This window comes from Hypanus sabinus, unplaced genomic scaffold (genome assembly GCF_030144855.1).
Source record: "Hypanus sabinus isolate sHypSab1 unplaced genomic scaffold, sHypSab1.hap1 scaffold_631, whole genome shotgun sequence".
In the NCBI taxonomy this organism is placed as follows: Eukaryota; Metazoa; Chordata; class Chondrichthyes; order Myliobatiformes; family Dasyatidae; genus Hypanus; species Hypanus sabinus.
Genome location: NW_026781487.1, coordinates 152,433 through 159,387, shown reverse-complemented (window position 1 = coordinate 159,387; position 6,955 = coordinate 152,433).

The window sequence follows — 6,955 nt, the reverse complement described above, 5'->3', positions numbered from 1 at the left end:
CACACCCCACAAGATCCCCGTATGTGACAACGGATAGAAATCGTACCTGCTGTGTTCACAGACGCTCTGTCCAGTTCCCCATCAGCCCTGGACCAAATCGATGTTTATTTAATTTTGATTAGTCTCCCCTGTAAAATATTTATTTTCTACACCTTGAAGTCCAGAGTTGTCCACATTTTCCTTCAGCTCTTAAGCAATCTTATTCACATCTATACTATCTGAAATTCTATGTGTGAGCGTGTTTATGTGTGTGTGTGTGTGTGTGTGTGTGTGTGTGTGTGTGTGTGTGTGCGCGCCTGTGTGTCTGTCTGTCTTTATGTGTGTGTATGTGTGTATGTATACGTATGCGTGTATGTGTGACTAAATGAGTGTATGTGTGTAGGAATGCATTGTATATATCTTTTAAATCATATGAATAAAATTTCCGATTCCAGCCGTGGATTTTAAAACGGTACGGTAACCCAGACAGCCGCTATTGAATCCACTTGAGGAACGGTTACATGCTGAAATACTGTAGTGTTCAATTCTCTGTAGGAATATATTGGGCTGATAAGGCTGTCATTTACTCTTCTGTGTGTAACGAGCACAACCAAGTACACGATTGTCTCTGGTGTTAATACCGGCATGATATTTTTTATCATTTGTGAGTTCAACTCCATAAAAAGATGTCTTCATCTCCTGCTTTAACATAAAACACCGGTGGACTTGGCATTAGCTCTGCAGTGCCCTGGTGTAAATAGCCGCTGGACAGCCAAACCAGGTTACACATTAAATCAATTCAAATTAGAAACCATTTCCACCACACACACACACACATTTTCTCCATTTTCCGCTAGCACACGCACACCCTCTCACACTCACACACTCAATTCATCCATCTCTCTCTCTCTCTCTCTCTCTCTCTCTCTCTCTCTCTCTCTCTCTCTCTCTCTCTCTCTCTCTCTCTCTCTCTCTCACACACACACACACACACACACACTCATATCTCTCGCCAATTCGTGTATTAAGCGATTTGCCGATGTCCCTGTTCATACTTTCCTCTCTGATGGCATTACAGAGAATGTCACTGATGGAATTAAACAAGATATTTTACGCTTGAGATTGCAAATAGATTCAGGGACTTGAAAAAAAAAACAGAAAATACATTGAAAGGGTTGCATGGCTGTGTTGCAGAAAGAATGCAACAGCTGCAACATGAATGAAAATGTCGCGGGTAGAGTGTGAAGAGGGGTGGGTAATTCTGTACACATCGGTCTTCGGTGCAACGTCAGAGTGCACGGTTCATTTTGTAGATATCAGCCCCTTGTATGGACTGAGAGTGTGGGGTTCTGTCGGTGTCACTCTCTGGTTCAGTGAATTCATTCTGTACATGTCAGTCACTGCTAAAATGTGACAGTGTGGGTTTCATTCTGTATCTGTCAGTCTCTGTTCGAGCATTAAGTGTGTCGCCTCTGTCCAGTACCTGCGAATCTCTGATTCAGTGTGAGCTGGCGTATATTTTTCTCATTATTTCCAGCTGTTCCTCAAATGAAGTAAATCAAGTAAACCTAGTAAAAAATTAAAATAGATTCTGTACTCCCTGCTCTATTTTTAGATCAGGAGTCTTCTGCAGTTGATGACGTTAAAATTGTGCAATGGACAGAGCCCTTACGAATGATGACGTTTGTGTGGAGCAGTACATCCTGTATAATCGAGTAATTTGGTAAACAGATAGTTCGGCCCGACTTAATACTGCACGCTATTTGTTGTACATCCAGACAGAGTCAATTAAGCAGCGCCTGATCTGTAACTTTCTATGGCTTGAAAACGCAACTTCTTAAATGTTGAATGAAATTAAATAAAATATTGAAATTAATTAATTTAACAAGGACGTGAATAAATTCATAATTTGAAAGGAGCAAACCTCGCAGAGGCAGCGCATTTCATGTTCCAGCGACATTTATGTGAATATATTTCTCTCAGCAACTCTAAATTGCTCCCTTCACCGTGTATCTCTGCACTCTTATGTTTCGCGTTTCTGTTATACATTGCACTGTGGGCACCAGAACATCAATTCATTCCAGCGATGTCCTATTCATAAACAATGTAATAAACATTTTGACTTTCTAATGGCAGCGTCAAGCTGGTCTGTAATATGTGTTTCATAATTTTTCATGGATTGCGATGGGACGGTGCTGAAGGAGTTGCACTCTGTGTCTGACCCCGTGGGAGTGTGTGAAGTGACAGTGTCGAGGGAGCTTCACTATTTTTCGGACATCCGCGATATACTGTATTTAATGAAGCAACTAATGCTGTCGAACCGCTGACATGCTACCGCGACTGCGTTACTGTGCTGCAGCTGTGCTGGATCCTCGGAGATACTGTCGCCCGAGAATTTGACTCTGCTCTCCGTGTCCACTGCTGAGCCATAAACGAGGGTCGTTGTGTTCTGCTGAATTCTCCCTCCGGAATGCTGCCATCAGTCCCTCAGTCATTCTGATGCTCTTGTGGGGGGTATGTGTTTCCGCAGCATTTAAGTGGCCGGACTGGTCTTGGACAATTGCGCTGAGTATCTCTAAAATGCTGATGGGATCACTTTCTGTGTTAGCCAAGGGAACGGCAAGGGAAATGGAACAAGTTCTCAGTAAAGAATGGAGATATGTATGATGCGGCATGACTGTGGAAAATAGAAACACTGAAACACAGAAAGTCTACAGTACAGTACAGGCCCTTCGGCCCACAATTCTGTGATATCAGCTATGGTTACCCAAAGCTCTCTATTATTCCAGGAGCCCGTCAAAATGGGGTGGAATAAATTTACATTTGAAATCTCTTGGAAATAGATTCCGTTTACGCTTCAGGATCTCAGCGCAGTGTATGATTCCACAATCGTCATGCATGTGAGATGTCGACTTTTCTGGAAAGGTTTGAGTACGGGATAGGGTGATGAACATATATGACCGATTTATTCAGTACAATTTATTGCTTCGCTTTGTTTTAAATCCTGTGTCGTAACACTCGGTACTTTTGCGCAGAACTATCAGCCTGAGGCCTTGATGTAATTGCGGATGCTTCAAGTTATTCGTTGCCATATCGTCAAGTTCAGGTTATTCTCATCTATTTGAAAGGGCCGTCCTGTTCTGCTACTCTGGGAGGAATTCCCTCATTCATTGATTTGTATAGATCAGGCAGATCCACTATTTGAACTCATCTGGATATGCTGAGATGTGTTATTCCTGGATTATTCTAGGTTCAGAAGGCTGAATGACGTGGAAATATCGGGAGATTACACATAGAAGCTGTTGTTGGCTTTGTAAGGTTCTTCTATTCTCTGTCATTCGGATATATTTCAGACATAGATTATCTGCATTCGGCACTGTGTTACTGCAGAGTGTTTTCTCTGACAGAAGTGTCAATATTAAATTTGTTTTCAATAGTTTGGCAGTTTAGGATATCATCCAGTCATCCCGATTTACAAAGCTGTGGTTTTGAATTTCATATAGTTTGCTGACGTATTTCTTTCTACAGTTTGATGAGTAACCAGGCTGTGTCTCGTGCCGAGAAGAATTTGATTCAGCGTTGCGATATTATCACCAGCGCGTCATCATTGTGAGGAATTTCCTCACGTTTTAGGATTTTAAAATTGCAGCTGAACTGCTATTTGTATGAGTCGTGTCCCTGTGCGGTTGGTTCTTGTGCGGGAATTTTCTCCTTCCTTTATTCACTATATTTTCCGGTTTTAAGATTGCATTGGACATTGAAAACTGAGAAAATAAAGAATGTCATTGTACTGTTGAAATAGACTCTGCATCCGTTAAGCTAAAGCATATTTCTGTGCGGTGTTACAAGTACAATGGGGCAAGGCCCTGATATACTGGATGTTTTTCATTTCTATTCTGAGTCTCGTATATTATTTGGCGCTATGAGATTGAAGTATCAATGTCACGGTTTATTAGGCGGAGGTCACTAATAATGCTGGGCTGTGAGATTTTCATATTCTTTGGCCCAAACAATTGTACAATATCTACTATCGTGTTCCATCTGAGACCATGCATTTTTGTATCATGTTCCGTGATGTTTTACTATTGTCGTGGATCAAAGCCAGACTGAAATGTTGCATACCCACATACGCTTTTTCACCCACGATGCTGGAGACATGTGTAACACCCTGCTATTTTACTATCTTTACTTTCATCTTCCTTCAATTTACTTATCTGGTTTTCATCTTTATCTTTACAAGGAAATCTCTCGCCTGCATCCTTGATCAACTTAAATGTTACTGCTTCTCATCCTCCTTTAATCTACTTACTTGGTCCTGCAACGGAAAGACAATCAGACGCAAGCACAAGCGCGAACGAAATTTCATTCAGTTTGCCTCTTTAAGTTTTATTTATATCTATTGGTTGTATTTATCAATCGGAGAACACCTTGGGTGCATACCCAAAACACCCTGGACTGTCTGTAGACGCACTGCTAATGTAATGGTTTTCTGTGGCAGCAGTGTTTAGGTTATGGTTGGAGATAACGGGGGCTTTGAAATGTGCGCCGTTCAGTGAGGCGAGTTTTTTTTTTGTTTTTCTCGTTTTGTGCGTGAGTCCCTCTATAAGCCGGCGGTGCTCTACGCCGAAGGTGCTGAAAGCATCTTCCGCATTGCTCTGGATGATCGCAATTCCTTTGTCGGGGTGCAATGCTGTTTCGTCTTTCGTTTTTTTTCCCTCATTTGTCCGCATTTGGATCTGAAGTCCCTGCCGTGTGAGACCATGATTTTAAATTTCAGCAAATTTGCTCCCATTCACTGCTCTCTATTTGTATTTTATTGGGACTTCAGAAGCTGAAGTGGTCTGAACAAAGTATAACAGGTTATCTATTATCTTGAGGTAGACTGCCGGTGTGGGATGATGTACTACGACAGGGTGTCGTTCGGATAAATTCCATCTCTATCAGGAACAGGAAAACGACGTGAAATATTTTTAATTTATTTTTGTGAACCATAGAACGATAGAACACTACGGCACAGTACAGGCCCTTTTCCCTCCATGTTATGCTGACGCATATAATCCTTTAAAGACGTACTAAACGCACACTACCCCATAACCCTCCATTTCTCATTCATCCCTGTGCCTGTCCAAGACTCTCCTAAACACCTCCAATGTTTTAACCTCCAGCACCATCCCAGTCAAGTCATTCCAGGCACTCACAACCCTCTGTGTAAAAAACTTGCCACTGATGTCTCTCCCAAAACTACCCCCTCCCAAGCCCGTAACCATTCCGTCTAGTGATTGCCACTGCTGCCCTGAGAAACAGGCACTGAACATCGAACCCAACCTTGCCTCTCACAATCCTGCAAACCTCCATCAGGTCCCCTCCCATTCTTCCAATCTCCAAAGAGAAAAGTTCCAGCTCCGCCAGTCCCGCTCCACACGACTTGTTCTCCAATCCAGACAACCTCTCGGCAAATCTCCTCTGCACCCTCTCCATAGCATCCGCATCCTTCCGATAATGATATGACCAGAATTGAACGCAATAATCTAAGTGCGCTCTCACCAGAGGTTTGTAGAGTAGCAACAAGACCTTTCCACTCTTGACCTCAAACGGGGGGTTTGAGGGGGGGTTAATGAAGCCTAGCATCCAATAGGCCCTCTTAACTACCCTATCAACCTGTGCAGCGACCTTGAGGGATGTATGGATTTGAAACCCAAGATCCTTTTGTTCATACACACTCCTAAGTAACTCACCATTAATCCTGTACTCAGTTTTCTGGTCTGTCCTTCCAAAATGCATCACCTCACACTTGTCGGGATTGAACTCCATCCGCCATTCTTCTGCCCAACTCTGCTGCCCGTCCACATCCTCTCGTAACCGTCGACCACCTACAGCTCCATCCACAACTCCTCCATTCTTCGTGTCATCAGCAACATCGCTCACCCATCCTTCCACCTCCACATGCAGGTCACCCAAAAAAAATCGCAAATAGCAGGGATCCCAGGACAGATCTATGAGTCACCCCACCAGTCAACGAACTCCAGGCAGAACACCTTCCCCCTCACAGCCACCGCCTGCCTTCTTCCCTCAATCCAACCCCCTATCCAAACAGCCGAGGTTCCAATTATCCCATACCCATGACACCACGGATGAGACTCTCATGAGGGACACATTGTCAAATGCCTTGCCAAAGTCCATGCAGACCAAGTCCACTGCCCCACCCCCATTAGCCTCCCTCATCACCTCTTCAAAAAACTCAATAAGGCTTGTAAGGCACGTTCCTCCCTCCACAAAGCCATGCCGACAATCCATGAGTAGACCACATTTTCAAATTCTCGTAGATCCCATCCCCAAGAATCCCCTCCAGTAGTTTGCAGACCACCGACGCAAGATCCATCTGTCTACAGTTCCTAGGCTTCTCCCCACCACCTTCTATAAACAAGGGAACTACACTTGCCATGCTCCAATCCTCTGGTCCTTCCCCTGCAGCCAAGGAGGACCCAAAGATCATAACCAATGCTCCCGCGATCTCCCCTCTCAACCCCCACAACAACCTGCGGTGTATCACATCCGGCCCTGGGGATCCACCAACCTCAACGTCTCTAAGAAGATCCAGCACCTCCTGCTCCCCAATCTCCACACTGTCCAGCACACAGACCCGCTCTACATCGACCTCGTCCTCTCAGGATCCGGTCCGGAAACCACGTTTCGGGTCTCGATCTGGTCCGCGTGCTTCGGGCTCCGGGTCTTGCAGCTGTCCCTCCGGGACCCTTTGAGCCTTTTAAGATCATTCTGGATCAAGAAGGCACACCTTTGGCCAATTCGGCTCGCTGGTGTTTATAAGGGGCCGTGGGACGGAAAACGCCCGTTGAACGTTTTCTTCTTTTTCTCCGCTGGCTCCGATCTCTGCTCTACATTCTGTTATCCAGCCCGGGCTCAGATCTACTCCTCATCATGATAGTCTGTCCCGTACCCGTGCTGCCAGGTTGGTCCT